Here is a 10,738-nt window from a genome sequence, read left to right as displayed (position 1 = left end):
TCTCGTCCAGACAACACGCCGAAACTATATCCTGATGCATCAAATATTGGATAACATCAGAATTATTCACCCATATACAAATTGTCTATACAAATCTAAGCAATACCTCATTGTGAACTCTGAGTAGCTAACTAACGTATGTGAGACTAATTCTGCAATATGCATCGCTAGAATGGAGTCTATATCTCATCAAATGAAACACGAAGCTCAGTTATGCCAGCTGAAAAGTGTGAGTTCCGAGAATAGACTAAAGAAAATGTCTCACGTCTGTGTAGAAGCGGGAGAGTAGATCACAAACTATAACATGTTCAGGAAAACTGACAAGGTAAAGAATGACACATTTAGTCCACTTGCGCGTCTGGGGTGACCCGGGACGCTGGTTCGATCCCACCGTCCTGCTTCACAGATTTTCTCAGAGAACAGTCACGTTACAATGATTTCATTGTGAGCATTTTCTCACGGAGCTGGGCTGAAGGCTTATCAAATGATGCCAAATAAAAAACTTTTTCCATAAATGGCTGTACATTTATAACTGGGAAGTTTACATAAAAATTACATTAAGATTAATTACATAAGAGTGGCAATGACAGCACAGCTCGCATACATTGTCGTTACCAGAACCAGAACCGTTATTCGCAAGAGCTTGTACACATCACTACAATACTGGCGGCATCAAACAGGTGAACAACAATGTAAATCAAAATTTACATTTTAGGCATAAAGTGAGTGACAATTAGTATACTGTTTCAAAGATTAACAGTCTCCGTGGTGTAGTGGTAAGACACTCGCCTGGCGTTCCGCGAGCGCTATGTCATGGGTTCGTATCCTGGCCGGGGAGGATTTACTGGGCGCAATTCCTTAACTGTAGCCTCTGTTTAACGCAACAGTAAAATGTGTACTTGGATGAAAAAACGATTCTTCGCGGCAGGGGATCGTATTCCAGGGACCATAGGATTAAGGACTTGCCCGAAACGCTACGCGTACTAGTGGCTGTACAAGAATGTAACAACTCTTGTATATATCTCAAAAAAAAAAAAAAAAGATGAAATATATTGTAAAATTAGTGAGGTTAAGACAGATAACCGAGCGAATTTGAGGGCTAAGACAGATATTGACATACTTTACATCACAATTTGAATGATGAGAAGACAATTACAATTATAACTAATATAAACTAATCATACCATGACGTTATAGATATTTGCAGACCATCAGCATTCTACATCAACAGATTCTGGGGCTCCCGGCTCAAAATCCCTCCAAACACACACACAGCTCACATAACACCTCAGCTGCACTCAAAATGGCTGCCAGTAATCCATCTCTCTGTGACAGTAGTTCCTTCATAATTCCATTATCCAGCTTGGGGTCTCCATGTTAAGCCATAGATCACTAGGAATTTGACTCGGCCAGGATTCGAACCCATGCCGTCCAGGATCACCCCTAAACGTACACAGTACCGTGACCGCCGCACCAATGATCGTCTAAGGGCTACCTTTAGACGTACCGACCTTCTGGTCACTAACCAACTTCGGTAAAGGTCGTAAGGTCGCCGCAATAGCTTATTGACCACCTAGCTACCTGTTGAAGATTCCAGGAAATAATATCCCTGCGATCCGGTCTCAGACCAGGCCTCCTGGTTATTGGTCTGATCCACCAGGCTGTTTGATGTGGCTGCTCGCAGCCTGACGTATGAGTCACAGTCGGGTTGATCAGAATTAACCAACATGTACTCACCTAGTTGTGTTTGCGGGGGTTAAGCTCTGGCTCTTTGGTCCCGCCTCTCAACTGTCAATCAACTGGTGTACAGATTCCTGAGCCTACTGGGCTCTATCATATCTACATTTGAAACTGTGCATGGAGTCTGCCTCCACCACATCACTACTTAATGCATTCTATTTATTAACTACTCTGACACTGAAAAAATTCTTTCTAACGTCTCTGTGGCTCATCTGGGTATTAAGTTTCCACCTGTGTCCCCTTGTTCCTGTTCCACCCGCACTAAAGAGTTTGTCTTTGTCCACCAAAGACAAACTGTATACATACTACATGTATGATGTAGTCCATGAATAAAGTCAACTCTCTGTGCATATACACCAAAAAAGGTGCCCCCTTAAGGACAGGTACTCTTACATGGAAGGATCACTGGTACACATTGAGTGCCCAAGTGAATTTCAACATTAGAGTAACAAAGATGCGGAATGAACGAGGTTAATAAGGGTGAAGTGGTCAGTGCCCCCCCCCCCCACACACACACGGATGAAACAGACGCTGCGGACCCCACGAGTTTGGGAACTTGTACACCAGATGACAGAAGGCTGAGCAGCAGGATCCGTGCTAAAGCCGAATCCTGTGAAAATAGTTAACTGAATAAGGCTGTACACAGACAAGCAGAAAAATATCAATGGCGTTCATCATACTGGCAAACGTCTGAATATCCTTCAGGTACCTTGACATAAACACTTTAAGAACACTACTTGAGATCTATCCAAGAGTACGCAGCCCTGGCATGGAACCTTCACGGTAAAGAGCACAAAATGAATCTTGGAATAGGTCAAGAAATCGAAAGAGATGCAGAACTGACCTCGGGAGAAAGCGTTGAGGCAGCAAGACCTCGGGAGAAAGCGTTGAGGCAGCAAGACCTCGGGAGAAAGCGTTGAGGCAGCAAGACCTCGCCACTAAACCAGGATAACATTGGCAGCATATGGCAAACTGGCAAATATAAAAATATCGTTTAGGAATTTGAATCAGGACTCTCTCTCAGAGCAATCATTTATTTAACCAATATTGGAATACGCAGCACCGGAATGGAATCCGCACCTTGTGAAGCATAAAGTCAAAATTAAAAAAGTACAAAGGTTTGCAACAAGATTAGTACGAGAGCTGAGAGGGTTAAGCTACGAACATAGGCTGATGGAACAATCTCATAACCCAAGTTCAAGTTTGTTTATTGAGACAACAAAAAAGTACATCTCAAAGGGATGGAGTAGCTTAGGCTATTTCTACCCCTTACAATCCCCACGAGGATTGAAGGAACAGAGAGGACAAGGATAGCCTCTTCAGACTGAGAGAAAGCAGGATAAGAGAACACAGGTGGAGGCTGGAGGAGCAAATGAGCCGAAAGGACGTCAGGAAGTACTCGTATCCAGGACGGGCAGTTAACACGTATAATGTTCTAAAAGAGGAAATTATGGAAGCCACCTCCATCCACAACTTTAAAGCCCGATTCGACAAAGAATTTGCCTCGTCAATGTGAAAAGAATGTGACTCACAATCTAAGGACATTCCAAGTACGATTCTCAGCCAGGACGATAACAATTGGGAAGAGTTTCTTTCACTCAATACCTTTGTTCACCTAGTAGTAGAACAGGTACCTAGGAGTTAGACAGCTGATGTGGGCTACATCTTGGGCGTATGTGTGTGAGTGAGAGAGAAATGTAGCAGATCTTATAAAAAAAAATGGGTCGGGAGTCAGTATATTAAACAATAGACACATAGAAAGGCGGGGTCCAAGAGTTAACAGCTCCGTCGTGCAGGAATAAATGGGTAAACACATACATATACATTTATACATACATATACAAGTATTTGCACCCGGACGTAGATGGAATTCGTACCCGAAGAAAAGTTTGAGCCTAATTAGTAGTCATATTTAAAGTATTTTTTATTCATAAACAAAGGAGTTTCGCGGCTGGATTAGCGAGCATTTTACCCATAATTATGATTACGACCAACTTTAGTAATGATTGACTGGGTCCAGTACCACGATCTAAGCTTTTCTTTATAAATGCTTTAATTAACTCCTGTGTTCGAGGCGTTCCTCTTAAAAAGGCATAAAGCGTTCTGTGAATACAAATAATGGACAACACTTCACCATTATACACGAGGAAGGACTTAAGCTGTATGGCGCCCCTGGTACCGAGTCCTACCTGCCTTTAGCGACGATTGAGTTTTGCTCAAAACAATAGCTACGTTCGATAAATTTTGTAATAACCTCCCATGGGATGATCATCATTTTTCTGATTTTAAAACAGAAAATGGTTTCCGAAGCTCATGTTTTCTGGGGATACCCCAAGAGACTGGGAGGGTCAGTCATAGCCGTATATTCATTCATTAAATAATTATATTAATAATAATATATTACAGTAATGAAGAGTACGTCTACAGTGCAGATGTGGCCTCTGTTCCTCGTCCTGGCAACGCCGGGTACCTCTCCTAGTTTTTAGTAAATCTTTGTAAAAGATGCATTTAATATATTGAGTCACTAGGAAAGTACATGTAGTTACTGTTCATACATAATACTCTTTACGCACAAAGACTCGTCTGAGTATCCACGACCACTAACTTGTACAAAACTTGAATGACTTTATAGATAATGGGACAAAGAAATTACAAGCTGTGTAATGTGTCGTTGTTTTTGGCACTTGATTTTATATATGGCTATATGATGAGTGGTGAATGAGTGGGTGGTGAGTGAGTGAGTGGGTGGGGTGAATGAGTAACGTGTGTGTGTGTGTGTGTGTGTGTGTGTGTGTGTGTGTGTGTGTGATCTGTGTCGCTCCCCAGCTCACTGTAGTCGCGGCATTATATTTCTCCACGACGCATTGCTGCTGAGCACAATACCGCTGCCCACTTGAGAACCCTGAGAGTCTTGTGTGTGTGTTGTTCCTCTCTGTGTCACGGCGCTTGTGACACTCGCACCGATCGTGGCGGATAAGGAGGGGTCGAATCCCACCAGCAACACACTACAGACGTATGACAAACATCTGATGGAATGTTGTGGTCCTTGTCTGGGTGCTGGTAAGTCCGAATTACTGTCTAGGTGCCGGTAAAACCGAATTACTGTCCGAGTGCCGGCAATTCCGAATTACTGTCTGGGTGTTGACACGATTCATATGTGAAGAGAAAAATTATGTTGCTGCTGTAGATCTCATCACAGTTCTGAAGCCATAGTGGACGCCATCTTTGTGTCAGAGGCTGAGGTAGGAGATAAAATACACTGTCATACCTATAGATAACTTACAAAATAAATGATAGTGAATTATAGTCGCGAATCTTAGTAAGCGCTTTTGACCAAAACTTGCTCTTTATTCCTGATTAATCTCAACCTACAGCCTAATCGAATATGATCATGTTAATGGCGCTTATATGATTAGAAAAAATTAATGAATGACAAAAGGTGTAATTGAATCCAAGTCTGATCTCTTGACTGTTTCTCTAAATTGTAAGATTCTGTTGTAAGGATGCAACACAATCATTAACAAAGGCGTTGGTAATTGTAATGGGGTTATACTTCAGCGGTGTGTACAGAATATCAGGAATAAGGCTCGCCAGTGCAACAATATTAGTGTAGGTGATCATGTTGATTTAGTTTGTGTCAATAGTGACCACTGTCCCTCATGTCACTCTGGGAGACAGGACTGGGCTGGGATATTGACCACTGGGATAGTGGTCAATAGCGACAACTAACCCTCATGTCACTCTGGGAGACAGAACTGTCCCGGGATCATGTCTTCAGCTTCAGATATGAATACCGAGCTCGAGCGGCGGTGGTCATCACACCCAGATTGGCAGAGATGATGGACTGAGTTCGACCATTCCTGCAATGAGACATGATTGTCTCGCCTCGTTCAGGCCCAGACACAGCCGTTATTCTGATCTTAGGCTGTAAAGGTGTTCCGAATACAGCGTCATTTGACTCCTATTGATGGTTCCTAAAAGAAAAATGATTTACGTGTAACTATGTTGATGTATTGATGCTAATATAAGTGATCGAGTTGATGAAGTGATGTTAGTTTAAAACTGAAAAAGTTGAGTGTAAAACAGAATTGATATTTTTAATTATGCAGAACAGTTAACTAAAGTTGACAGGTAAAGTCGGGATACTAAGCGATGAAACGATGGATTTAAATATAGGTAAATAGTGATAGTGATGGGTCCTGATGGGTCCTGCAGGTGATGGGTCCTGATGGTGATGGGTCCTGCAGGTGATGAGTCCTGATGGTGATAGGTCCTGATGGGTCCTGCAGGTGATGGGTCCTGATGGTGATGGGTCCTGATGGGTCCTGCAGGTGATGGGTCCTGATGGTGATGGGTCCTGCAGGTGATGAGTCCTGATGGTGATAGGTCCTGATGGGTCCTGCAGGTGATGGGTCCTGATGGTGATGGGTCCTGATGGGTCCTGCAGGTGATGGGTCCTGATGGTGATGGGTCCTGATGGGTCCTGCAGGTGATGGGTCCTGATGGGTCCTGCAGGTGATGGGTCCTGCAGGTGATGGGTCCTGCAGGTGATGGGTCCTGATGGGTCCTGCAGGTGATGGGTCCTGATGGTGATGGGTCCTGCAGGTGATGGGTCCTGCAGGTGATGGGTCCTGCAGGTGATGGGTCCTGCAGGTGATGGGTCCTGCAGGTGATGAGTCCTGATGGTGATAGGTCCTGATGGGTCCTGCAGGTGATGGGTCCTGATGGTGATGGGTCCTGATGGGTCCTGCAGGTGATGGGTCCTGATGGTGATGGGTCCTGATGGGTCCTGCAGGTGATGGGTGTGGTGGGTGGGGGAAGCGAAGTGGCTCATGGTGACGATCATGAGAGATTTAGGGATAATGGATAATGAGAGTATGAGTACTAGATGGTGTCTTGATGATGGGTGATGGTACTAGTAGTCGTGCCGGTGGTGGGTGTGAGAGTACTGGTGGAGGTGCCGGTGGTGGGTGTGAGAGTACTGGTGGACGGGCCGGTGGTGGGTGTGAGAGTACTGGTGGAGGTGCCGGTGGTGGGTGTGAGAGTACTGGTGGACGGGCCAGTGGTGGGTGTGAGAGTACTGGTGGAGGTGCCGGTGGTGGGTGTGAGAGTACTGGTGGACGGGCCGGTGGTGGGTGTGAGAGTACTGGTGGAGGTGCCGGTGGTGGGTGAGAGAGTACTGGTGGAGGTGCCGGTGGTGGGTGTGAGAGTACTGGTGGACGGGCCAGTGGTGGGTGTGAGAGTACTGGTGGACGGACCGGTGGTGGGTGTGAGAGTACTGGTGGAGGTGCCGGTGGTGGGTGGGTGAGTACTGGTGGAGGTGCCGGTGGTGGGTGTGAGAGTACTGGTGGAGGTGCCGGTGGTGGGTGAGTACTGGTGGAGGTGCCGGTGGTGGGTGTGAGAGTACTGGTGGACGGGCCGGTGGTGGGTGTGAGAGTACTGGTGGACGGGCCAGTGGTGGGTGTGAGAGTACTGGTGAAGGTGCCGGTGGTGGGTGTGAAAGTACTGGTGGACGGGCCGGTGGTGGGTGTGAGAGTACTGGTGAAGGTGCCGGTGGTGGGTGAGAGAGTACTGGTGGACGGGCCGGTGGTGGGTGAGAGAGTACTGGTGGAGGTGCCGGTGGTGGGTGAGAGAGTACTGGTAGAGGTGCCGGTGGTGGGTGAGAGAGTACTGGTGGAGGTGCCGGTGGTGGGTGAGAGAGTACTGGTGGAGGTGCCGGTGGTGGGTGAGAGAGTACTGGTGGAGGTGCCAGTGGTGGGTGTGAGAGTACTGGTGGAGGTGCCGGTGGTGGGTGAGAGAGTACTGGTAGAGGTGCCGGTGGTGGGTGAGAGAGTACTGGTGGAGGTGCCGGTGGTGGGTGAGAGAGTACTGGTGGAGGTGCCGGTGGTGGGTGAGAGAGTACTGGTGGAGGTGCCAGTGGTGGGTGTGAGAGTACTGGTGGAGGTGCCGGTGGTGGGTGAGAGAGTACTGGTAGAGGTGCCGGTGGTGGGTGAGAGAGTACTGGTGGAGGTGCCGGTGGTGGGTGAGAGAGTACTGGTGGAGGTGCCGGTGGTGGGTGAGAGAGTACTGGTGGAGGTGCCGGTGGTGGGTGAGAGAGTACTGGTGGAGGTGCCGGTGGTAGGTGAGAGAGTACTGGTGGAGGTGCCGGTGGTGGGTGAGAGAGTACTGGTGGAGGTGCCGGTGGTAGGTGAGAGAGTACTGGTGGAGGTGCCGGTGGTGGGTGAGAGAGTACTGGTGGAGGTGCCAGTGGTGGGTGTGAGAGAGAGGGGCACAGGGAGGCCCAACATGCCATAGTGTCTAAGGACAGCGTCGCTTCATGACTAGTGTTTCGTCACAACATCTTCTCTTTGTGTAATTTTGTACTGCTCGTCCCAGTGGCTGTGTATAGAGTAGCTTTTTCATGTGTTCTCTTTTGTACTGATGTGATGAGTATTCATTAACCTCGCAAGCTGAGCAGACAACTGCCCCCAAGTACAGAAGTATTAACGCATTGATTTATTAACTAAATTTGGAGAAGTTGACAGGTGAGGCTATGACAGATTGGAGGTTAAGATTGATATATTACTTATGGTATGTGAGGTTCTTAAAGACTAAACTCACGAAAGGATGAGGCTGCAACTGAGAAGTAGACTAATGAAGCACTGACTCACAGGTAGATGGGTAAGGTTTAGACGAGATGTAACTAACAGAAGTTTAGTTCACTTACGCACCTAGTACCATCGCGTGGGCGGTAGTGGAAAAAAAAGCATTTAGAATAGTTTCTCCTTTAATTTTAAGAGAACTTGTAAATTCCGTTAAAGAAAATGGAATATTTTATTACGTTAACTCTAGTATTTTGATCTTGTTGTGTTTCTAAACTCTGCAATGTTGCAACAATGCTATTTATCAGTTAATCAGAATCCCTATAAAACGAAAGAGCATAAATTTTGCTGATAAACATCTTTGACAAATTACATATGTACAATTATCTTATCTCTTTTTTTTGTAAATTAAAGAAATTTGTAATTTTTAAGCTAATAAATAGTTAAATGATAAAAAGATTATCATTATCCAAGTTCAAATGTTACATTTTGCGTTATTAAATTTTGTAATTCATTCATCAACAACACTCTTTGTTTCAATATATAAACGGTAAGGCATCTTATATTGGAAAATGCACACCCTAAGTGTATGTAAATATCACTGGCATGACAGGGAGGAGCATAATAATATATTATATTATATTATATTATATATATATATATATATATATATATATATGTATATATATATATATATATATATATATATATATATATATATATATATATATATATATATATATATATATGTCGTACCTAGTAGCCAGAACGCACTTCTCAGCCTACTATGCAAGACCCGATTTGCCTAATAAGCCAAGTTTTCATGAATTGTTTTTCGACTACCTAACCTAACTTTCTCGACTACCTAACCTAACATATAAAGATAGGTTAGGTTAACCTAACCTAACCTATAAAGATAGGTTAGGTTAGGTTAGGGAGGGTTGGTTAAGTTCGGTCATATATCTACGTTAATTTTAACTCCAATAAAAAAAATTGACCTCATACATAATGAAATGGGTAGCTTTATCATTTCATAAGAAAAAAATTAGAGAAAATATATTAATTCAGGAAAACTTGACTTATTAGGCAAATCGGGCCTTGCACAGCAGGCCGAGTACGACGTTCTGGCTACTAGGTACAACATTATATATATATAATATATATATATATAACAAGATTAACCCATGGAACCGCCTACCCGCGAAAGACGTAAATGCCAAATCTGTTGGGTTTTAAAATCCAACTGGAAAAAGATCAAGGCAAATGGGGGGAGGACCTTCGACAAGCCGCCGGCTTCCTGTCCTCGTCGAGGCCACTAGTGTAAGTGGCCCTCAGGTAAATTCAGGAATGCTGTACAGTTAAGAGAAATGCTTTAGAGAAAGCATCACAAATATTTAGAGAAAGCTGAGCTTTAGAGAAATAATATACTTAGACCTCTTTAAAACTTTTGATAAGGTACCACATGAAAGACTGACAAGGAAATTACAAGCAAATGGAATAAATGACAAAATATTAAAGTGGATAAACCAATAGTTGAAACAAACAAAGCGAAGGGTCGTCCTAAATGGATATGAATCGGGCTGGAAAAGGTGGCGAGTGGAGTGCCGCAAGGCTCCATCTTGGAACCAGAAAAACAAAACAAGAAAGGCCCACCAAACCCTAGGAATAGTCGAAAGAATCTTTGACTTCAAGGGAAAAGAAAATGTTTATACACTGTACGAGTCTGTGGTGCGCCCCCATCTGTACTACTGCATCTAGGCAAGAATACTTCATCTTCAGAAGAACATATCTGCTTAGGAGAATGTTCAAGACAATGTTCAATGACAAACAATTCCAGAATACGTCTCTGCTACAGGAACAGTTGCAGGCCAGAGGACTAACACCTCCACAAACCAGACATGACAAAGCTCATCTCTTTGAGAACTTCAAAATACTGAATAAGTTGGAGGATATTAATCCAGACTTGTTTAAAAGTTCAGATGTAACACATACAAGAGGCAACAGCTTCAAACTCAACAAGCTACAATGTAGAACTGAAAACAGACGATACTTTTTCACCCATAGGATTATAAACCCATGGAACCGCCTATCCGCCGAAGCTGTAAAGGCCAAGATTTTGAACTCCCAGTTCAAAATCCAGATGGTAAAAAGAAAACACCAAGAAACATGGAGAGAACTTTGACAACCCGCCGGCTTCCTGTTCTCGTCGAGGCCACTAGAGAGATTGTGGTCTTCAGGTAAATTCAGATAAAACACAAAGTAACCAGTTGTGTAGCAACGGGAACTTTGTACCAGGTGTGTAAACTCAGATGATAAGATGACCCAGGACAGGATATCATCAGCAGTTATCATGGTTGGGTCAATATGGAAACTGTGGCCACGTTCCCTATCACCTGATGCCTCTGTTCACCGTGCAG

This window comes from Procambarus clarkii, chromosome 10, assembly GCF_040958095.1.
Source record: "Procambarus clarkii isolate CNS0578487 chromosome 10, FALCON_Pclarkii_2.0, whole genome shotgun sequence".
Taxonomy (NCBI): domain Eukaryota; kingdom Metazoa; phylum Arthropoda; class Malacostraca; order Decapoda; family Cambaridae; genus Procambarus; species Procambarus clarkii.
This window is presented reverse-complemented; position numbering follows the sequence as displayed.